The following is a 24946-nucleotide window of genomic DNA, read 5'->3' as shown; positions in this document are numbered from 1 at the left end:
GCAAACTTACCTGCTGGGATCCATGGACAGGCTTCAGAGGGGTTTTAAGAGTCAGGAAAATGTGAGCAACCACAAGGTAAACCAGAGTGCTGTTCCTAATATTGTGTACTCTTGGCAGGAGGGGCATCCATGAGGTTAAAGAGTCCAGATTTTAGGGATGCATCCTGTAAGTGCACTCAGAAGGCAATGACTTAGAATATTTGGAAGGCTAAGGAAATAAGAGTGAAATAAATGGCTTAGAGTTTATCGGGGGGATATTTCCCCCAACAACTGGAATAGGGCTCAGCTCCACTCCAGTTCACATCCCTGCTTCCCCCTAAAGCCACATCTGTGCACCCAGAAACTTACCTCAGTGTTGCCTTACATATTTAGGATGACTTTTACCCACCATCAAAACTTCAGAAGCCCAACAAATCCACCCGGAAATTTGGATTGTTTCAAACTGCGCTGGAAGATAACAGGAGCTCCACAGAGAGAAGGAGCGTATGAAGTCACTGAGGAAGGAGTACTTGCAAGGAGGGAGTGATTGCTAGGGAGGAAGGCCAGAGAAAAAGTGGAAAACAACAAGAGAAGTAGTGGTAGAAAAACTGGGAAGAGGGAGCAAAAATGGTAAAGTGACACCATAATGCTTTACTGTCTCTGAAGCAAGGGAAAATTGTGAAAGCATTCATTTATTCACTTTCAGCCAAAGGAAAAAACTAGGGCATAAAAAGAGGAGGGAAAAAGAAAGAGCAGAAAGTAGAACATGTGAAGGAAAAGGGCAGCAAAGAAAGAGGAAATGCAGAGAAAGGAGAAACAAGTGCTGGAAGTAAAGGAGTAGATGGTGGGGGAGGAGGCAGCACAAAGAGATCCGACGTACAGGGCTTTTAGGTAAGTGAATTTTATTTGTATATGTCATTTCCTACTTTTTATTGCATTTCTTTGGCAACCATCCCACAGTTCCATAACCTATGGGTGGGTGGGAGGAGGTGGCTAAGAGGGCAAAATGGTAGTTTTTGGCAGAATATTGACATGACTTGAGTCAGGTCATTACTTGTGGTTGTCATTAGACAAATAGTGAAACTGGGTTAATGGGGCAGGTGTTTATGAATCCTACAGGCTAGAGGAAGCTCAGCTTTCAAAACCTGACTCACACAGAAAGGGAGAGGCCCAAATGATTCAATGCAGTGAAAGCAATGGTGAGCAGTGATTTCAGTGCTGCAGGGGCCACAGGGACACATTTCAGATTTACGAGATGGTTCCCAACTGTCAGATGTGCTTCAGCCTCCCAGCAGACCTTGGAAGGTGGACACTGAATAGGTTTCTGTATTGTTAACTTCCTTCTTTGCAACCATCAGATGGAAATATTTTTTGTAGTGGAAAATGAGATCCTGAAGCACAGGTATATGGCAAAATATGACTTTCATGGAAAATGTTCTGAACTCCAGCTTTTCTGGATACCTCGGTTTATTTTTGCCCTCTGTTTGACTCTTTATAGGCTTTTTTTCCTAATTATCTTGAATTTTAAGTGGAAACATTTCTCAAACATACAGTGTCAAATAAAATGAGTTAGGATTTTTGAAGACTTTAGAACTCATACAGAAGCTGCCATCCTGAGTCATACAAAATGTCCATGTAGACCAGCGTTTTCCCTCTGAGAGTGAGAGGAGCAAATCTCTAGGGAAAAACTGTATGAACTCTGATATATCACTCATATAGAGCAATCCCTCTTCCCCTGTGTGCTCCTGCCCTCTGAGGATCAGTGTCAGAGACATTTTGATTTTGAGGCTGGATCTTGATCATCATGTTTAGTAGCTGGTGATGGATTTCGTTTGCATGATTTCATGTAATCCCTTTTATGGTCCATTTACACTTTTGACCTCCACACCATCCTGTGGCCATGAGTTCTGTAATTTCATTATGCGCTGTGAGGATAAAATACTTCTTTTGTTTGTTTTAAGACTGATGCCTGGTCATTTAATTGGGGCTCCTAGTCCTTGTATTTATGGCAACTGTTGAATAATGGCTCTATATGTTAGAAATTAGGTTTTTGAAATAGAAAATCTCTCTTGCAATTTTAAAGCCTTATGATCAGGCAAGCTCTTCCTCTTGTGAATCTTGCCATGAAAAAAGGAAAAATTTCCAACTCCAACTGCAGTCTGATGAAATTAGAATTAATTAAAGCAAAAATAGCTTTATAGTGTTCATACTGCACAGATAAGTAGCCTTAAACTTGTATGTCCTATATGGTTCACGTCTTATGTCACATCACAGTGCTCTTATCATTTCCATAATATATGAAATAATCCATTTGTAATGCCATGATCTGTGGCACAACTATTAAGTCGTAAGTGTAGCAATGGGAGAGTATGTTCACTGAGTTTTCTGCAACAGCAAGAAGGGAAAAGGCCTGGAAAGTCAATTAAAAAGCTAGGGCTAGACTTTGAACAAGTCTCCTGAGCATGGACAGACAGCAATGTACAGTGGGGTGGACTAGGGTGTGAACTCAGAGCTTCTCAGAAGCTTTGGTAATTTCCATTTTCACATGCCAACTCCCAGGTACCTGATGTAAATGTGATTGTTTCTTTTCCACCTGCACCCAGGCTGTGTTGTGTTTGGTGCTGGGTGAGAGCCTGTGTGGGGTGCTCTCTGTGGGGTGGCTGACAGGGCTGTGCTGTGCACCCTGCTTTGGCCTGCAGTGATTTACCTGTACACTCCACCCTTGGTTCCTTGGCCTCTGTGGTCCCTGGCCAGGTAGAGAGGGAGCCAGTAACTGTGTGGGCTTGTCTGGCACAGCAACAGGAGAGGTGAGCCTGAGGGAGCTGGAGAGCCATCCAGTGTGCAGGAAGCAGTGTGGAAGGATCTGTGCTTTTCCCCAGTTTCCCATATTTCACCCTGTGCAGGCAGGAACAGGAAAGAGAGACGATGTGAAGCAGTGTTTCCATCTTCCTACAGCTGGTAGTTATCCAGCATCCTCTCTGCAGCATCTTCCAGTTCTGTGTTATTGTGTATCATTCCAGTCAGATTGCTTCAGAGAGAGACAAAGAACAGATTCCAGGATAAAATCAAAACTGCTCCAGAAATGCACTGTGTGTGGCAGTATTTGGAGCAGTGGTGAGAAGTTAAAAAAAGAGTTTGACCCTAACCCAAGAATCGAATTTAATGTCAGAGAATTTAATGCAACACAAGGTGTGGTGGAACAAAGACTGTTGGGGGGTCTCGTTTATATTCAGTTATGATGAGCAATATTCAGCACTTAAAAAGAAAAACAGTGCGATAGTTTTCACTGAATTGTATGAAGAAACAGGATAACTTTAACAAATATCACAAAACATGTCACAAATCAATTGTATTGAAAATATATTGGGTTTCTTTAAAAGAAAAGATCAGAAAAGGAAGCAGCACAAGCAGGAGGAGAGACAGCACACAAAGATTTACTTCTGAGTGCTACAAAATATTGAACTAAAAATAACATTAAAGATGAAATTTGCAATGAATCTCAAGCTGCTAAATTCCCAAAGGCTGGGTCTGCCAAAGGCTCTGTTGGTTTCCTCTGTTCTTTTCTGTCTTTATTTAAATATTTTATACAGTTGTCTATGTTCATGTGTAGCGCGAACTGTCATTTATATTTCAGTCCACTCTAAAATGGATCTTAGACTATCTCAAGCTGTGCGCTGCAGAGAGTAGTTTTGAACTGAGAGGTAAGCTGAAGTGGTAGGGACAAATGAAGACTGATATTTAATGTAGTTTTTGTGTACTCATATTTTGCTGTCATGTATTTTGCCTTAAAACTGATTTGTAATTTTCTGCGTTTTGTGACATTATGATAAGATGTGATGAGAGAGTGGTTTCCATTTAGCAAATACACTGATGTATTTTTGAGTCGGAGTGGCTGAATTCTGAATTCTGACCTTAGGGTTTAATGTTTAGCAATAACAACATGCAAGTTTAGATCTGCAGTCTTAAATGCTCCTCCTTGTGCTTTGGGCTTGCCAAGGTCAACTTTTTAATATTAGACAGCCTTAAGCTTATTTTAGAATCACTCCTCTGGTAGGCCCACAGGGTGCTTAATATCCTCATGACTCCATTGTCTTAGGAATACAGGGCTCACCTTACATAGAAAAACTGGGACTCACCGTGGAGCTGGATGCTTGGGAGAGATTCTCTCACCCTTCTGGTGTTGGGGGCGGAAGCAGACAGACCTGTTATATCCCCTACAAATTACAGCAGCCGTGGTGGCTGGGGCACAGCGAGAGCTTCCTAATTGCTCCCTGCAGGGTGGGAGACACCTGAGCTGGGGCTGGAGGGGCACGGGAGGCAGAGCTGAGCCCCCAGCCCAGCACTGACAGGGTGATGGCACGGATGGGCTGCCATCCCAAAAGGAAAAAGAATTCCCTTAAGGGATGGTGGTGCTGCTGTATCCTGACCTTAAGTCAGTCCTGTTGCTGATACACTGTGCTGTTAGATTAGGTAAGAAATGTTAAGATAAACTGAGGTGGGATTCTGGTGGGATTCTGCATTGTTTTTACACCAGCATGAGTAGGAACAAAATTAGTAGTGTTGGACTCCATTTCATCGATTCTTATAAAAGAAAGAATTCTTAAGAAATTATGTTGCTTTCTTGCTTCTGAACAGTAAGTCATACAGAATAAAAATTTTAAATAATGACTATTAGATTAGGAAGTCTAAGAAGCTTTTGCTACTTGGGAGCTTTGACTATTAAAAATTGATAAATTACCACTGAAATACAAGCAGCTCTGCAATATGATAGATCAAAGTTCATTTTTTCTCCTAATGCAGAGTTAAGATGAGCAGACTTACTTTTTGCTCATCTTCTTTGCAGATCAAAAACATTCTTTTTATTTGAGTGATCAATGTAATAGAAGAGCCCAATGTATATGTTGTGACTGTAGTAAAATTCTTATTCACGAGCCTTTAAGTAGTAATACAGCATTTTGGCATTATGCAAACCTCAATACATCTCAGCACTGCTGTCCAAAGTGTATAGTATGTCTCCTCCACATAATACAGATGTAAAGGTAATTAATTGTAGTGCATGAAATGATCTTTCTTAAAATATTTTGACCACATTATTAAAAAGCTAACTCTCAGTAGTGCTTCCACACCGAGTTAGCAGAAAGACTTCAGCATGTTGTGTTTTAGTGGACTGTATCCCAAAGAAAGGACTAGAATGACTGAAATGTAAACCTTGGAAAGACTTTGCTCATGGCTTTTTCCTAATCTATTAATTGCATGTCAATGTAGCTATATGAGTTTTTATTTTTTGTATGCAATAGATATATACTATTATTTTCCAAGCATTTATAAATCCACTCTGTGCTAATTTGCATTTTTTAAAACCTTATAAATTAAGTAACACTAATCTATGTAATGAACATGCAACATTAAACAGTTTTAAGGGCAGCAAATATGATCATATCCTTCAGAAAATATTTCTAACATGTGTGATTTCCAACCCACTAACTTACTTGTAAGTTGTATAAAAGCTGCAGTTGATAACAAGGTCTTGTGTATCTGGATCTTTGGGTAAACAGTGTCTGCCAGTGTAGCTGGAGGAGACAGACATTTCCATTTTTAAGATCAGTTCTGTGAAGAAAATCCTTATGTGGGTGTCCACAACCTGGCAGCTGATCTGAGGTCAGGCACAGTGTGCACACACTGCCATAACACCCCTCATCCAAGGAGGAGGGAAATCCTGCCTGTGGCCCCATGAAGGTTCAGTGCAGCAAAACACTTAAGCACATAATTACTTTTAAACGTAAGGGGTGATACATAAGTTAGAGATATACTTTGCTTGAAGATGCGGGATCAAAAACATATATTCTGGAAGGAGGTATATAATGCATGAAAATATATTGTATGGGAAAACATTTATAGATAGCTAGATAGGAAATGATGGAAGCCCTTGATTTCGGTTCAAGGAATACTTACATTTACAGTATTTTATTTCACGTTAGTCTTCAGTAGTCTGCCATATAGTAGTCTGTATCAGGCCATGAAATTTTCATCTATGTAGTCTTAATCTTTGGAAAATAAAGATTTACCATCTCTGAGCCTGATTTGGCCCATCTTGGAGTTGATGACAGAAATCCCAATTTTGCTCTCAAAGGGCATGATTGGACCAGTTAACATTTATTTCAGCCTTGCAGAAGGGCATATTCCTGATTTTATATATAAAGTATGCCAAAATAAGATTAAGAGACTTTATGAACTTTGCATGGTAAGTCAGTGGCACGTAGTCATAGGACTAAGAATTCCTTCCTTCCTGACTCTCACTTCCTTGTTTTATACTGTACTTTGGATAATGTGTCTGCATTCCCACAGCAATATTCTTCTGGCACACGATAATGCAATAGTTTTGAAATATGCTTTTCATGTGATGTGTGAAAACATAAAATCTATAGATGTGCAGTATACATGGATAAAAGAATTCATATTACAATATGTAGCTACAAGCATAATAAATGGAAATTGATGAAAAGGGAATCTTTCTGCTGCTGGGATTTTAAGAATTAGACAAATGTGTGTAGTTCAAATAAGGCAGAATTTCTGCTTCTTGTCACAGGAAGAGCAATGAACATGTATCAGAAGAGAAAATCAGCTGCTGCTTGGTAAGTACCCTATGATTTTTCTTGGCTGCTGCCATTTGGGCCCTACCAAGTCCAGTACTTACTGTGCAGATCAGGGCTGCTGACTCCTTACATGTTCAGCTGTAATATGAAAAGACAGTCTTAGAAAAACTAGAACTATAGCAATACAATACCATCTCTTCAGAAATATTTTTATTAATTAATTTGCTCTGCAAGTGGGAGCTAAATCAGTATATTGGTGAAGTTAATTCTTGGTCCAGTCTTTTCACCTTGAAGGCAGAAGAGAATCTCAGAGAGGTGACACTGAATGCTGTTTTTCTCCTATTTTGCACAGTGCAATATTAGGTGAAGCAAGTCTTTGATCTAAATATTTATGCTAAGTGGTTTTAATTCTTCTTATTGTTGTTGTTTAATAGTAGTAGCAGTAGTAATAGCCTAAGTAGGAGTATTACTGGAAGACCCTCTGTAAGGCTCTGCCCAAGGAGCTCATTAAAGGATAGCACTGGGAGATGATGCCCTATCCAAGTGGAATCAGCAGGACACAGGAACTACATCCCGCACGATGAATAACAAAAGAAAGGGTAGTTTACATTCTTTGATACATTTCTGCTCGATTAACCCCCAGTGGGATTTTACCCCTCCAGTCACATTTTTTTGTTCCTCTAATCTTCTTTTGTATTTGCTCACTGACCCCAAGCATGTATTTGACTTGTGACCCTATTTCTGTTAATAAAATACAGGCCATCTGACCAGCATTCGCACCACTCAGCTACAAGGTGATGATTACCTCATTGTAAATGCTCTGAGTTAGCAACTCCCAGTGTAAGGCTGGTGGTTGGGTGGGCTGAAGATAACCAGTGGAGGCAGCAGAAGCATAATCTGAACTGTGATTTCGAAACCAAACTACAGATAATAAACTCCTTCAAAATATGTAACTCTGTCCGTAGAAGAATTGTGTATCTCCTTATGTATTGTTCAGCTATTAATTAGTTGATAATGTTTAGGGGATTATGGCATGACAAAAAACAATTATAGCTATAATGTGGAAATTTTCAGTGTCTGTATGGGTGGTAGCTTATAAAATCAGAATTATCCTATTTCCATTTTGGGTTATCAATTATAATAATATGCCTCATGAAAAAAATACATCAGCATTCAATGGTAATAATTTCAGTATAATGTTTTGAGGCTAAATTAACACTTGAAAGCATAGGTGAGCTCTTTCCAGGCAAATATTTGTTTTTAAAGCACTAGCAGATGTGCAGGGTGGTTTTTTTTAAGAAAAGGCATAGTAATGAACTTATTCATGCTTTCACCAAATCCTTAAACCATGAATCTTATGAAGAACACTGTTAATTGTGTGTTACATGAAAAAATCATGCCAAGGCCATTTATCAGATATGTAATCTGTGTCTCTGTTTTGTGACAGGAAGCCATTATTTCCACTGAAAAAACAAATCCGTTAAATTTGAACTATTAGATTACAGCAGGGTTAAGGCTGCTTCTGTGCTGTAGAGTCACATCAGGGTCACAGCCCAGTTCGAGAGATGTACTGCAAGAGCTTCATATCTGATTAAGACAAAAAACTGATAAAAATGTAATGCAGACTAACAATATGGAATTATCTGATGCAGTTTGGGGGGATAGGGGCAGGGGGTATAACATCATTCAGTTTATTTGCATATGTTTGTTCTTTCTACTGAAATCAATCTCTTTGAAGGAAGCAAGAAAACTTTAGAAAAAGAAAATATTATTAATGCTGGTAAGAGAACACAGAAGAAAATCTTCAGTAAACATTTCTTTTCCAGTGTTGATTATCATTCTGTCTAATGTTTATTTTCATAGTTTTCTTTGATCCAAACACAAATAACAATAAAGTTAGCTTCATTTCTTTGAACTAACAAAACTATACTGTGGCCAAATTTGGAACAAATTTTTAAGTGGCTTTTTTGTTTTTCTTCAAAGCCACATACCAGATTTATAGAGTAGATATTTGCGTAACTCACACCCTCTCCTATACAGGAATGTTTCTATGGCCAACAGTAATTTACCTGCTGTGGGCCTCCTCCTGACTGTGTTGAAGGGCTGAGGGCTGTGAACATCTTGGGCACGTACTCAATAGTGGTCCAGGGAGCACCAGTGACCAGGGCTCTGGGTCAGGGCTCACCCCCTTGCGTCATGGAAGTTGTTACAGTTTGTAGGGATGGAGTGTGGCTCCGTGGGGGTGGCTGGTGGGTTTAAAACCAGAATGGGGTCAGTGCACCCTCACTGCAGTTCCTGGCCACGCAGAGAGGCAGGGCAAGGGTGGCAGAGCACCAGCTCCGTGCCCATGGGGCCCCCTGCTCAAGGTGTTGTTACTGCTCCTTGCTGCTGGACCAGAGCCAAGCACAGGTTCTGTCTTCACAATCTGCTCCCATCAGAATCTGACAGACAAGTATCTACCATAGACTTACAAACAACTACATTCCTAATGTAAATATTGTACAGTTGTAAAATATGTACTACAGTATTTACCAGAGGGCTTGAGACTGGGTCTGCATTGCTGGGGGAGTTTTAGTCTGTACATATTTAAAAACTCTGCCAAATCACAGATCTGCTTAGGAGACTTGGCAGTACCTGCTGGGGCAGTGGTCAGGAGTCCGTATCAGTGATGGAAAGCATGTATGTCACCCTCAGATTACAGCCAGCATCTATTCTGGCTATTCTGTTCAGCCCTCCTGCATGCAAATATTGTCTCTGAAAGTGGTGAAAGTTGTGAACAAAGACCACAGTGTCAGTCAGGAACCACAGCCTTAGTCAATCAGCTACAGAGGAGCCATATGCTGGATAAACTGACTGCTTTTAAGATTTTTGAGGATATGATACAGAAATATGTATCTAAAACTCACTGTTATTTTGCTCTCCCATTATATTCCCTTGTTTGTCCCACTGCTTAGCCTAGCTGAAACAAGGGCATCCAGGCTAATGATTGATTGCCTCTGTGAGCAGGTCCAAGTTTCATTCTTAAATCAGCCAGCATGTGGTTGATGACAGGGACAAAGCCAACCCTCATCACTCCCTAAGCAAATCATCTTCTGCTTTACTGTACACTTTGACCAAATTATGATTTCTCCATTGAAATAAGTGTTAAAATTTCCACCAGCTTTGAGTGGATTTGGATTTGGCCATTGGCTTCTAGGTGCAAATGGCCTCCTAAAGGGCTTACTTTTTAATCAGGAGGTGTTTAAGTGCTTCAAGAGAATATAAAAATAGTAATGAATGCAAATGACATGAGATCAGGTATTGCTAAAAAGTGTCATTAGAAAATGTTTAAGGTTAAATCAGAACTAATACCAGTGCCTGCAGGTGACTCACACTTAAGCAAAAATGAAAATTTGGGTTCTAAACTGAGTTTTTGGTGAGCCTTTTTACTTTTTTTTTTTTTTCAGTGAAGGCATTGTTGGTTGGGTTGGAGAGGTTTTTAATACATATTAAAAAATGCCAGATAGAAAACAGTTGTTAACTTTTGTAGTTTGTTCTACTCAAAACAGAGTACTTCTGGTCCTAGAGGAGAGAGTTCTGAGAAGGTAACTAAAGGCTCCTGACTAAATGTGCAGAGCCCTTCCCTGCAAAAGAAGACTATCTCCACTACAAGCACAACCAAAAAACATTACTTATTTAGTTTCTTTTTTTTCTTTCTAACTCTGTGAAAGCAGGAATATCAGAGCTGATACTGTTATTATTGTAAAGTTGATTTTCATATAAAAATAGTTAGAAATATGGGATTGGAAAAAGCCTGACAGCTCTAGGCTGTGTTTCCTAAATTCCTGGCGATGGTAACATAGGTACAAAGCCCAGAGTGAGCCCACAGCAACATCCACTGTAGATGTCCCAAGGAACAAAGCTAGAAAAGTTAGAGAGCTACATAATACCCATTTCTTGATGGAAGAGTTTGAATCAGTGCATTTCCAAAAGTCGTGAGCTTTATGTTCTTACTTAAGTAAAAATACACAGAAGTGCTCATGTGCTAGAAAAACCTCTCCCCTTGTTATGGAAGGGACCAGGACTTTGGCACGTAGAAGCAGAGCCCCTTGTATTCCCTCATCCCTGAGACTGTGTGGCTTGCCAGGCAATTCAGAGCTAAACACAAAATTGTGCTCACTGTTTTTCCCTCCTCCCTTCCTGAAAAAGTGTTTCTACCCTGCCTTTCTGCAGAGATGAGCAGAAAGCCTTGTAGATGAGTGTAGTAACATCTGCCTGACTCTGCAGAAGCCTGAAGCAGCAGCAACGAGAGCTATAATGCTTGAAAACTAAAGATGGTCAGCTATGCCATGCTGAAAACTCAGGCTGTGTTACAGCTCAGAACAAATGGGAATCCATGTACAAATAAATAGTGTATAGCTTACTGTAGTGATGGCCCCATTTTGGAGGGGTTGTGTTTGCGTTTTAATATTCAGCTAAATAATATTTAATTTAATGTTCTATTATTTTTATATTCAAATGAAATCAAATATCTGCAGTTGTTGTGATAACATGCATTGCCACTGATGGCCCAGGCTGAGGTGGGTGCAAAGGAAGCAGGGGATGTCCTGGCCTAGCTACTTTGTAGAGTAGGTCTGCCTTGAAAATTCCTCTTCAAAATGTAGGACTACTGTGTTCTTCACATCTAGGGTCTTAAACACGAGTTGTGCCTCAAAAATCTTATGTTATATAGTCCCATGGTAATTCTTCTTCCTTTATCTCTAGTAATTTTCCTCTGCTAGGTCCCGTCTGTCCCTTTTGCTCAGCGGGGGAGGTTGTTCCTTTTCTTTGTTCTATCAATTCTGTCATAGCTACTATCTACTACATTTCATGTAACATCCACGTTCAAGCTACTAAGCCAGTGTTCAAGTATATTAAATCCTCCATTTTAAAACAATAATGAAAGGTTTTTACTAAACAAATACATAGAGCTTCTCTTAGGTCATGCAATAAGGAAACCGAATATAGAGCTAAAGTTCCCAGAACTTGGGAGGACAAAGGAGCAGTTTACCACAGAGCCTTTCCCAACACTCAGAGCTCTGATAGTCCTTAGAGGAAATAATAAATCTTTCTCTTTGTCACTCTTCTCTAGGTTTCTTTTGTTGTTAAGGATTGAAAAAAAATAAAAAGTGTAGGTACTACTTACAAGGCAGCTTCCTTGATGTTTCTGGTAGTCCAATCAAGGGACAAGATTGTGTGTATAGGAAGGGGAGATGAACAGTTCATCCTGTAAAGGAATTAAAAACAAAAGTGGAAATCCTTTTTAAGAAGAAGAGTGGTGGGGATTATACTGGCATGCTTTCACTAATGACTTTGCAAACATTTAGCCAGAGATAACCTAGAAATCCAGTTGCACTTTATTTAATATTCAGATAAGGACCATTCACCTGCTGTTAAGCTACAACATCTACAATCATTCTTTGAATACTGATAATTATATGAAGCAGGCTTCCCCAGAGGCTGGTAGTCTAGTCTGGATTCACCTGGAATACAAAGATGAATAATATTGCATATTACATGCACCCAAGTAGTTACAATTTATAGAAATGTCCATTTATACTCCTGAAAAAAGGATGTGTATTTCCCTAGGGATATAGTATACGGTGATAAAAACCTGTGTGGGGGACTGTTTGGATTGTAACTCCCAGTGTGCACGTTGTTGAGTAATTGATAAACAAATAAATCATTATATTTAGCCAGATATCTCACTACAGGCCCACAAAAGAGAAAATGTTAAAAAGGCATTTTGCGTGCCTCGCCATAAGGAAGGGTCACTCAGAGACACAAGAAATGAGTACTAGAAGTGGCATCCAAAGGCTCAGAGTCGATGTGTGTACACATTTCTAAAGGATGAGTAGCATTATGAATATGCTCTCCTCGCCCCCTCCTCTCCTCCTCTTTCTCCCATCAGGTGCCTTGTCCTTGTTCTCCCCTCTCATTTGCTGATGGCTGATAACACCTTATCTCCACCAGGGAAGCAACCGGGAAGTTTGCTCCTTCCTCACAAGACTGAGGGTGTAATTAGAACCACGCACCTGCTCAGTCCTCCGGTGACTCAGTTAGTCTACATCCATGTCAAAATCCATGCTGTGAGGGTAATTTGATCATCTCACTTACTTTTTTCATATACTTTATATGAATAAACCACCAGTACAAGCCTCCGTTGAGTTGGTTCAGTTTAATCTCACAAATTTGTGTCAACTCTTTGTTGCCAGAAGAATTTTATCATTTGATCTCATGGTTACACTTTAGTAGACTTTAGTACATATTTTATTTCACTCTCCAGAATATAAAATTCCATTTTGTGTCAAAATCGTCTTTTTATTATTATCTATTTATATTTCTGAGATACTTACAGACTTCAACTGAGATCAGGGTCTTGTTGTGCGAGACAATACAGAAACATGCAATAAAAGAATTCTAGTCCCAGGAGCCTTGTAAGCTGAATAAAGGCTGGGAGAAAGGAAATATTACCTCTTTTTACAGATGGGAAACCAAGGCTCTGACAATCTCTCTGTACAACGCAGTGTTGTGCCATACAGTGATACTGAAGAGAGAGTTCTGAAAAAGCAACAAAGTCCAGAAACTATGCAAAATAAAGGTGGATTTAAACCCTATTATACTGGCAAGTATCCATGCAAATCCAAATAAGGCAGAGATGCACACTGGTTTCATTTGCACACTGAGCATCCCAAGGCTCCCTTGGCCTTCTCCATCCTCTTGTGTCTCCCAGACCCCCTTGAAAGGCCGACAACACCGTTTTTTTGATGCTGTCTTAAGCTTGTACAAGTTTGCTTCCTCTAGCATTTAACAAAAATGTACCTCAAGCCCTGCAATGCCACAGGGGTGTCAAATCTCTCTGACTGCAGCAGCTTCCAGGCTCAGCAGAGGGTCTGCTGGGTTCTCCTTCCCAGCATCCAAAGGGTAACGTGATCTTTTTGTCCTTGGACAGAGCCTGGAATCTCCTGTGTTAGAACACTTCACTGCTCCCAGAAGGCCCTGTAAGATCCCAGGGAGGCAGCAGCCAACAGAGGATATTCACTAAAGACCAAGCAGCAGAGCAGCACTTTGGTACTCCCTGAAGACAGCAGAAATGAGAGGAAATGGTAAGTTCACTGTCTCCCTTTCAAAGATGACTAAATTTAGGAGGGGAGTCTACCAGGAATGGGGAGGGGGGGGATGCAGGAGTTTGTACAGAGGTGCTTGTGCCCCCTCAGATCCTCTGGGTTGCTGCAGACATTCACACACCAGCCTGCTGAATTTGGTTTGCAGAACTCTGTGAGCTAAACTCTTCACCATTCTAACTGCACCACTATAACACTGCCTTTCAACTAAAAACCAGTTCAGACTAATTGTCAAGGATCAGATAACAGGAAAATATTTCTATTTGACAGTCTACTATTTTTCAATTGTTCCTCTGTTACATATCTAAGTAAACATTTGTTCCACTTATCATTTCTAAGGAAAAGACATGAATCATTTGACTAGTAAAACCACAACGACAGCTGTTGCTTATTAGAAACAGTCATCTTGTTCAAGAGCCTGCTATGGAGGAGTTCCTCAGGAAACTGTTTCTCCTTTTAGTGCTTTACAGTGCAATGAAAGCAAAGTTGTAGAAATTAGGGCATTTTTGTTTCACTTATGTGATTGGCAAAACACCCAGGTGCACACACATGGAACAATCATTACAGCTGAGTTAGAAGCCCCCAAGAAACAGGAAAATACTCAATTAAGAATGCTACTAATGATGTAATACTTATGTTCTTCGACTTTGTGGCATTTATACAGACCCTATATTACAGGTGAAACAAAACTGGATTTAAGGGTCCCTTGGTAAACAGATTGTAGTATTTGGGATTTTGGTGTTAGATGCAATATTTATACCAGTTATTATGCACGTACCAGAAATATTTTTCATCATTTGTGTTTTTTCCGCTCTTAGGAATAAATTGACCTTGGATTCATAAAATCCCTAGAAGCCAGTCCTCAGTGGTCACTAGTACATTACTTTCAGAAAAAGCTTTTCAGGCCAGTGATTAAAAAATAAAAAAGAATAATTTTTAAAAGTCTGGTCAGGATGGAAAAAACAGAGAGAGCAACAAAATACTTTTTAAATTAGAAACAAAATAAGAAGCAAAAATTGGACCTTGACAAATTCAAGAACAATGAAGTGAAACTGAGTCAGGTTAGACATAAAGATTTTTCCCTTCCTGGACTGCTGATTCAGAGGCTTAATAGACCATAAGGGCCAAAATCTGTTTCTGTGACCTGTGTGGAACAAAATTGTATTAAACAGAGGCCTAAGAGTTAGGAATTTTATGAGACAAAATCACTGGAATGGTATACCCTGTATGATGCCATTATTGTCAGCTTTGAAGGGAGAAGCCAAAGACTAAATGAGCACAGAGACTGCACTGATCCCAGCAGAGCAGAGGGGAGGAACCTTGGCAGGGCAGTGTAGAGATGCTACCAAGTAGTCTGCTCTGAAGGTAACAGGAGAGCTTGTGGCTTTGTGGCTGTTACTTAAATACCTTTCAAACCCACAAAATTAATTTGCAAACACTGAATAAGAAAGAGTGAAAAAGAAAATCATTTAAATGGATTGTTGGATTATGCAAAAAAAAAAAAAAAGGAAAGCAGAGCCGGGAAACTGGAGAGAAGTGTGCCACTGAGCTGAGGTTTATTACGAGTTAGAAATCTGCAAAACTGTCACCAATTCAATAATAGTATTCAGCGAGGTTTCTAGAGATCATATCCTGCCCTTCATTCACCCTCCCAACACTCAGTGATGGGAGTCAGCACTTTGCTGCAGCTGGATATTTAGAAGTCATTTGTTCTGTGTAACATGCCTGTTCTTACTAATCTTAGTCAAGTAAGTAGTCCATCCTCATGTGTCATCCCACAGAAGTCAAATGTGCTATTAGCATAAGTGATGATTACTTATCTGTGTGAGGTCCTGGGAGGTTGGGTCTTTCAGCATCAGTATACTTGACATGGCAGTCTTTCTATTGTAATTTAATAAAATGGGGCCCAATTCAGTTCAGAGGTGCCTTGAGGAATAAGCTGGACTTAAATGGTGCTTAGGCCTTTGACTGGACCTCTGCAAAGCTTTCATTCATTGAGTGAATGCTAATTAGTCAGAAGGGGGTTATTAAATAATAGACTCAGTTCTTTATCTTTGCTTAGAGCACGATACCTTTGCAAGTGCCTGAGCAAAGAACTGTAAAATCTGAACACACTCAGAGGAAATTTCAGGTACAATTTCTTTCCTTGGTAAAGACAGGGACTGCAAAAATGTCATTAATAAACAGTACGGAGAATTTGTACATGTCAATTCTAGAATACAGTGCACTAAAAACGGGCAGCATAAGACAGTGTGGAAAACTGCATCTCACAGCTGCACTGGAATGGAGATCCCCCCTCCAGACAGGGGGGTGGAAAAGGCCTCATCCAGAACCCTGTGCACTCTGGTTATCTGAGTCTGATGAGTTCTGAATTAGGCCCTTCTTGAGCAGACACTCTTAGCCACCCTCAATATCCAAGTCCTGGATGATTGTGAGCAGTAACGCTCTCAGTGTAACATCTATAAACAGATCAGTTACCCCTAATCAACTACTCGGTGCAAGGAGGAATCAATCAGTTCATTTTCTGTGCCATGCACCTCTCCTAAAGAACAGCTCCTAATTGCTGCATGGATAAATCAGGAAGAGATATCACTCGTGCTAAGCATGTTATTTTAAGGGGTTACAGGTATTTCTAACAGCTGAGAATCTCTTGGGTTTTGTATTTCTTATATCTTTTTGTTCTTCACCTGATTTCTGAGCAGTTACCAGCCTCAGAGTGGCTCCTGTATTCTTTCTGAACCTTCATTTTAAGATCCTACAGTTCTCATAGCATTTACATATTTTGTGAATACTGCAGCAATTCCTTGTAACTTTTATGGTCATCTCCTTAATTCATAGTTTCCTCTGATTCCCAAAGTGTAATGGACACAGGAAAATTTCTGGATTATAATTTCCTAAGCAAATAGCTCTTTTCTCTGCTCTTTGTTACATGTGATCTGCTATAGTTGCAAAACACATCTTCTGTGTGATACCACAAGAGTTTTAAACAAAAATAAGATGTTAAAAAAAGTCTTAATACAAAAAAATATTGCCCAGCTGTTCAGTTCAGAGGGTTTGGCACAGTAGATCCCGAACAGTAGACTCATTCTAACATTTGATCTTTACCTTTGCTGGCTGTATCTGTAAAACAACCTGCTATTTGTGTATTACTGCATTTATGCTTTTCAACCAAGTGTTTGTGAAGAATTGCATTTATTAATTAGGACATAAATGCTTGCCAAATTAGGTATACTAAAGGCATATATGCAAGTCAGTCCTGCACCATCACACTACAAAGTGCATTTTACACAACGCATCGCTTAGACTTTTGGGGAAAGATTAAAATCTGAATAGTAGATGGCAAACAGGTCCTCACTACATTAATAACAACAAAGGATCATCATTGTCAATATTAATGAAACAGCGCTATAAAAGCTTTTTTTGTCATTGCCTGGACAGCGTAAGTTTTTCTCCTATTAGATTTTTAATCAAGTTCAGACATTTTCAGAGTTGAGAGGCCTTTGCTGTCTCGTGCCCTTGTACAGCCTAACAACATGGCCACACTTCAGCCAGCTGTAATCCATATGAAGTCAATAGGACTTTCAAGTATGACAATTAAAAACCTTTGGAAAAAGCTTGCTTAATCAGTTTTTAAAAGATTTCAAGATCTGTATACGTCCACCATTATTTAAAATAAGCATTTTTTATTTGCTAGCCATCCAAGGACCTGATTTTTCTTCATTTGCCCATTAGCCTGGCAGTTTAGCCAGTAGAACCCTTTTATTCCTCCCACTGGAGCAGCAGAGAGAAATTCATTTGATTCTAGTGGATAGTAGTTGATTTCATTATCATATTATAGAAAATAAAGATTACGATTCCAAATTATTTTGCCTGTAGTCCACACACTAACCATGTAAATGGCAATATGTGGAAAAGTTGACTACATCATAAAAAATTTACTTCCTGCAAGGATTTTCTTGAATTGGTTTCAAAAGAATCTGCTGTTTGGCATCTTTCCTGTACTGAATTTCTGGAGGGTAACTGCATTATGTGCATGTAAAACATGCAAAAGGAAACATTCACTGAACTCTTTCTTTCTGCTACCAAATGTAACTGTACCACATTGTTTGTGTTTAAAAGACTTGCCTGAAAGCAAAACTGTACAGACATACAAGGTTATAGATGTATGCATTGTAAGATAACCACTAATGGAAGGTGAAATACTCTTCTGCTTCACTTGCTGTTGAGTGACAAAGGTTGCATCTAATGATAATTTGAATATTCTGCTGACAGTTTGGGATATTCTGCCCCCACCAAAATAAATAAATAAAAAAATAAATAAATGCTTCCAACTCCCAGAGCAAATGCCTATAAGTCTATAGAAAACAAATTAGGAATGCGTTATTCTCAATGAAAAAAGTCTCCACAAGAGCTATAATTTTATTTTTTTTAGTGCACAGAATAACATAAATCAAAAGAAACAATAGTCTACCTTGTGTTTTGACTACTTTGACCCTCTTCAACCCCTGCCAATTTTTATCTCATTTTTGTTTAACTTTGTACATCAGAGTTTAATTTTAAACCTGGTCCTGAAGACAGTGATGTATAGGGTACATCAAGTATAGCTTAAATTACCCTCTCCCCAGTGATTTGAAGTTGAGGGGAGGGTCTTACTCCGCAGCAGGGTGGGAAAGAGAAATGGTCAGATGTTGCCCTTTGAACCTGACCACCCTCAGCTACAGAAACATTTATGCCAGAACATCATTTATTGATTTTATTATATTTTAGGATCTCTTAAAACTGTTGGTGAAGTTTACCATATATTAATTTCTGACACATGCATATAAAACCAGAAATATGGGTTGAGCAGAAACTATAAATATAGACAACACTGCCCAATAAACTTACATCCTTTCACTTATAGGTTTCTATTTCAGCTGATCATTCTGAGCAGCCTGTCTTTGAAAATAAATGTTACCCCTCTGATAAGCTAACCAATTTGAAGATTAAAGCTGCATTTGAGGATTAAAGTTTTTCTTATTTGATTATTGTTGTGTCTTGTAACAGTAGAAGATAAATATTAATAAAATGTTACAGTCCAATTTCTGCTCACTTTACGCATGTGAGCATTTTATACCAAGAGACTGAACAAATTATGCAGGATTTGGCCCTTAAACTCAGCACTGACTGCTCTGTTTTCTCAGTCCACTAAGAATAAGTCTCCCGTGAAATGTTACATGTACTCGGCAAACTCCTGAACCCACTGCTGCCACGGAAAACTCTTGCTGATGGGTAGCTCCGAGAACTCACTCTCCAATTATGTACCACAGAGCTATGGATGTGTTTTTATTGAGGAGAATAAAAACCACAAGAAGTGCTCTACAACAGACCACAAAATGGGTTTGGCACCTGTGTCTGCTCGGAGCCGAAGTTTCGGAGTTGTGTTATCACGTGGCCCGCTGACCTCAGGAGAGCAGGGCTGACCTTGTCTTACACACAGAAGTCTATTGCTATGACTCCCCTGAGAGCACAAACCAGCTGCAAACTGCTGCAATGATTAACCCTTATGTGTTGTAGATGTAACATCGAGTCATGGTAATAAAGCTTTCACTGCATAACGGATCTCTTGCTTTGTAAATTGTTGCTCTTATCAGCTGCACTGGAGGATGTTATCCCTTTCCTGTGAAGCATGACTGCTGTGTTGTTCACTGGAAAGGAGACCAGATCTGTAGACTCGGTGATATTTATTCAATTGCGTTGAGAACAATACAGAGAATAAATACACTTTGTTTAAGCTAAAAATGCAGTGTGTGGAAACAAAAAACCCCATGAAATACTCATACATATGAAACAATATATTAATTAAAATCCAGAACGCCTGTAGCAGATTTGAATCTGGGAATGCCAGATTTGCTGTAACAGACAACTGTGTTGTTCTGTTGAGTCCGGGCTCCCATTTGTGGAAGTAATTTATACCCAACATTTTGTAAAAATGCAAACTTCCAGCCTGGAAGAGTTAACTGGGCAATTACAGAGTTTTGCTGTTTGGTTGGAAACAGACTGTTTGTAGCAATCAGCACTCACATCCCCAAAATATAATCAGTGTAAGTCTTATTTTGTCGTACACCCCAAACACCAGACCCAGTTCTTTGCTGTCCTATTTGCCCAAGCCAAGGGGAGTTCTGAGTGTGTCTCAGCTAAAATCCAAACCGCAGGCCCGTGAACAAGGCCCTGCTTCCTCAGAAACGTGATGCCTTTTATCTCAGCGTGCTTCCTACCTTCCAGCCCTTCCCTTGCCAAATCCGTGGCCACATCAAGGCTGTGAAAGCAAAGGTGACCTCAATGTAAGCCCCGGTATGATACGATATTATCTGCTTTAGCCTGCACAGAGCCAGAAACACTGTCTGAGAGATGGAGGCTGTGTGTGTCACAAGGGCTGTCACTGCCCACAGTTGCCGTTTCAAGAGGGGCTTTCCAACATCCCAAGAGCCAAGAGCAATGAAAAGGATTTGTTCAATGTATCCACCCATCAAAGCAGCAGCTCTGTGTGGTTTAGAGGCACAGGATTGTGGTCCTTCTTATTGCTCTGTCTCTCTGCAGCTCAGAGGTTGGACAGACCAAGAGCATTGTAGCTCCCAGGGACTGTTTGTAGATTTTACACACCACCTTTTTCAAAGGATAAAACCAGCTTCTGGGTTCAGGAATAAAGCAAAAAAAAAAAAATCCCTTTGGTATAAACAGTGGGAAAAATAAATTCAATTTAAGGAAACAAAAATTGTTTTCCCTAAAAATCTGAGGTCTTAAGAGCTTTGGCAGGGGATATTGTGAAAGGCTGTTGTGAATACACTGTTTGTTAGTGTAGTACACTAATGTCACTCGGTGCAGATTGAGAAAGGGTATTGGAAAACTTTTTCAGCTGAGGAGTGACAACTAGGAGGGAGGCTGTAGTGACAATGGGTTTCCTTGTAAGATTCCCAGGTGTTCAGAGGGAGCAAGTTAGAGCCCTTTGATAAGAAGTAAATTAACACCTCTCTGTGGTCCATGACTCATCCCTTTCTCCACACCTTTCAATCACATTGTTTCAGCCTGCCCCAATGAAGCAGAGGAGGATCTGCAGGAGCAGTGCTTGGGCTGGCCTGGCCAGGGGCTGCACCAGGTATTTCTTATTTCTTACCAAGGAAAAGGCTGCTCTGTATTAATGATGCTTTGCTGTTTTGTATCTAGATTCATCTGCTTGAAAAACAGCACAGATAGTTTTACTGCAGAAGTTAGGCTAGACAGGATTGTTCTTCACCCGTGAGCACAGGGAGCATTTTCCCACAGGGACAGCAGATGAAAGGAATGAGTTTATTCCTCTTTCCCCAACACCACCTCCATAGGCACATCAGTGCTGTTATTTTAACACCAACAGCTGTAATTTAAAAAAAAAAAAATACTATCAAGACGTCTGTGAGTCCTGCTACAGCAAATATACATAAAAAGACAGTGAAAAAACATTTAAATTCCAAAACTGGTAGGAACACAGAGAGGCAGTAACTTCATTTACTCCCTCATCGAGCCCAGCAGCTCCTGTTTTTCTCTGAGTAGCAGCTGTGGTCTCCCAGGTGGAGGCTGTTGGCTTCTGAATGGAGCAGAAGTTGCCTGTTCCCTCTTTAGTAGAGTGGAGAAGGGTCTTTTGGTGATGGTACCTTGTGTCCTGCCTGGTTCCTGCAGGTGTGAGAGACTGGTGAGGAGGTGGCAGTGGGCTCCAGGTGCTGTGGGACTGTGTCCTGTCCTGGGGCTCTGCCTTTGGAAGCCCTTTCACATCTCATCCCTCCTCTGGCTGCCACTCCTGTTTCCAAGGTACTGTTGTCTTGATATTTGGCTCCTCAAAGGGGAGAGAGAAGCAACAAATTTACTGAAATTATCTTGATGTTATTTTGTTCTCTTGTGGGGTTTCTTGTGTGAAGGGTGTATCTCCTCTATTAACTCCCATTAATATCAAACATCTACTATCCTATTAATAGGATTTGCATATGGAAAGGAAGAGGATTGACCTTTAAATTCATTAAATAAAGCAAATTAAAAAAAAATAATTTTAGTTAAAAGCATTAGTGTGATGAAAAATAGAAGAACAAATACATAGACATCAGTATCTGGGCTTTCATTAACACTAACGAGCAAATTATTGCAAGGGAAGATTTGCAACATTGGAATACGTATTCCAGCCTCCATACTGATATATGTGATGCAGGGTTATCTTTGTATAGCTCCTCTTTCAGAATATATTTTCTTTTTATAAAATAGCCTCTTTTTAACTCCCATTGGGGATCTCCTTATAAATGAGGAACTGGTCCTCAAGGGACTGGCCTGGCTAGAAAAGTGTGTTATTAGAAAAAAAAAAAGTGCATATTAGAATACTAAGCAATATAACTAGCTCATTTCTTTGGTTTTTTAGAAAATCTTAAAAAAAAAAAAAGTATAGCTAAGTTTAATTAAACATATTCTCTGGATGTTTGAATTGTGTAAGAATTAGAAAATCCTGTTGTATTTTAGAGGGATTAATTGCATCAATTTAAGGTTCTTGCTCTAATCTCCAATATGCAGTCAGGTATCATTGCTGCTCTTGCAAAGCAGGTACAGTGCTGCAAATAAGTGATGTTTGCCCACAAATCTGGGGCCACAAGCTGCCCCTTGGGTGGACATTCTCAGCCCATGATTGTTAATTAATGTATTCATCTTCTAATCTTTTAGACAGGAAAAAACATAGGTTCTTTATAGCGAAACTGGCTAAATCTGCAGATTCAAAATATTATAGTTCCTAATGATAAATATTGATTTACACGTTGAAAAGCTTCTGTTGCCTTCAGAGCAAGGAGTCTAAAATATAATTAGATTAGTAATGTTTCTGCCACCAAATCACTTTTTGAGGCTGATTCTTGAGACACTGATGCTCAGAGGTCTCAGGATCTCCAGCATTGCTTTGCTCTTAGGTCTTAACCCATCTGTGTCTCAGCTTTCCAAAATACAGCACTTTGTAAAGTACTTTGAGATACTTGGATGAAACTTGCTGTCTGTCCAAAGTAGTATTAATCAGTATTTTGTGCTATTTTGTTATGCAGCTCCATCTATAAAACCAGCTGTTTATTCTGATCCTGTTCTATCTCAGGCCCCCACAAGTAGGAAGAGGTGGAATGTTTCAGGTTATTCTGCTCAGAGCTCAGCTAATGTCATCTGCTGAATACAACTCTAAACATCTGAAGCTGGTGAAATTAAATAAAGTGTGAGCATCCTTTAGTCTGGAGCTCTTTGCCTTTAAAACAATTACTCATGGTAACCTTAACAATGGTATATTAAGAAAAAAAATCCTCATAAAAGAATGTGGTGTTAGGATGGAGCTCTGCCTGATATTAGAACAATTATGGAGCAGATGCATCCACTCCGAACAAAGTGACCTTTTCATCAAGTTACAAAACATTAAAGGTTAAAGAATGTTTGAAAGGAAGTTAATACTTTTAAAACATTAGAAAAAAATTGCCATTCTTTCAGGACCTGACCAAAATCAGTGGGAAACTACGAGATGACTGTTTAGGCACATCCAGTCATAATTTAAGCAACTCTTATTACAGAAGGATATTAGCTATTTTACATCGTCTGTTTTATTTTACAATTAGAGGTGCTTTTTCAGAGAAGAAATGAGATTTGATAGGAATAAATACCCAATGACAGAAACCTGCTCTAAAGCTTGGCTAATTGCAATTTTAAAGTCGCATTTCTTCCTCTCCATTGTGTACAGAGGAGAACAAAGAGAGGGAATCAATGGTGGTGTCAGATTTTCTTAGTTTCCACGTTTCACCTGACCCGGGCGGTGCAAACCCCAGTGACCAGCCGGGGAGCAAAGCGCCGCGGCTCCTGCCCCGCGCTGCCCCCGCACACGGCGGGGACGCGGCTCCTGCTCGCCCAGGGCCGCCCGGGAGGGGACAAGTGCCCGGGACCACCTCCGGGGTGCGGGACAGGAGCGGGGCGACCGTCGCCCTCTCGGGGCTCGGGGCCTGCTTGGTGTATGCCCGGACAGCGGATCTCTGACATTTCCATTAATTTTTCCCGGCCAAGGGGTGAGGGTGGGGGATGCCGGGTGCCGCACACGTTGTTGGACCCCGCACACGGCCCCGCAGCGCCCGGGCCCCGCGCTCTCCCTGCGCGATAAATTCAGTGCAGCCCTCCCTGAGCAGCAGCTGCCGGGCACGCGGGGAGTGGGGATTTGGGATTTACGGGCCGGCGGCCCCGCCGGGGCTGTTTTTGTGTCTGTGTCCTGGCGGCCCCTCTGCGGGGTCAGAGCGCGGGGGAGGAGGAGGAGGAGGACGAGGCGGGCCGGGGCTCAAGGAGCCGGTCGCTCTCCTCGGCCCCGTGCGCGTCCTCGCGGGGGCACCGAGCTCCGTCCGTTCTTTGGGGCCGGCGGGGGCAGCTGTAGCTTTTCCCTTCCCTCTGCGATCAGTGGGGCCCGGAGCGGGTCAAGGTGCGCTACCGGCAAATGGGCGACTTCTTAAAGATAAACTTCCACGTCTCAGTGCAAGCGCTATGTGCCAAACGCTAAAGACCCGCCTGGGAAGGAAGTTTCTGTGAAAAGAAAGAAGGTTTTTGCTCGAACTTAAGCTTTATCAACTTCCCACTTCAAGTATTTTTTCTTTTTTTTTTTTTTTTTTTTTTTAAGTGTATCTGTGCACAACAAAATCTTCATTGCATTCAGTCACAGGCGGTCAGCAGAGAAGCAGCCGTGCCAGCTGTGCGATGGGAACTTTGAGGTGATGCGAGGAATAAGAGGGGAATCCCTTCCCCTTCTCCGGGATCCTCCAAGTGCCTTTCAAATTAGCCAGCCCTGAGGATCATTGCCAGGCTCCACAAAGGCGTTCCCAAAGCCTGCAGCCAGTAAAACTTTGTGTAGGTAAAATTAGCTAAAGCCCTTCTGCTGAGACAACAGCCTTTGTTGTCACATGTGGTAGAGTTCCAGGATTTGTAACTATTTTTCATAAAAGGTTTTCCTGCTGCCCCAGTGAATGCATTACGCTACAGTAGCTCTGAATGGTATCGCTTATTTCCTTCAAAGCAGCGGCCGCTTGTTTCTTCAGAGACCTCAAGTCCTTTCAAGGACTTCAAGGGGGGCAGAAAAATGTGATAGCTGAGGGGGGACTGAATCGCGCCGATAGATCTTATTTTAGCGGCATCATCGCCACAGGGCGCTGCCCCTGGGAGCGCGGCGGGTGCCGGGGCGGGCGC

The 24946-nt window shown here is 40.7% G+C and overlaps 1 long non-coding RNA gene across 1 annotated transcript; it reads left to right on the top strand.

Annotated features, from left to right (window-relative positions):
* Window positions 1-707: 707 nt before the first annotated feature.
* LOC116793469 lies at window positions 708-19226 on the top strand. Its single transcript, XR_004359497.1, has 5 exons — window positions 708-870; window positions 6566-6611; window positions 12564-12648; window positions 13543-13696; window positions 18898-19226. It is a non-coding gene; the product is annotated as an uncharacterized LOC116793469 (long non-coding RNA).
* The last annotated feature ends 5720 nt before the right edge of the window (window positions 19227-24946 follow it).

The sequence above is a fragment of the Chiroxiphia lanceolata genome, chromosome 13 (assembly GCF_009829145.1).
Source record: "Chiroxiphia lanceolata isolate bChiLan1 chromosome 13, bChiLan1.pri, whole genome shotgun sequence".
NCBI classification, from domain to species: domain Eukaryota; kingdom Metazoa; phylum Chordata; class Aves; order Passeriformes; family Pipridae; genus Chiroxiphia; species Chiroxiphia lanceolata.
Note: the sequence above shows the minus strand (reverse complement) of the source record. Positions and strands in the feature narration are given on the sequence as shown.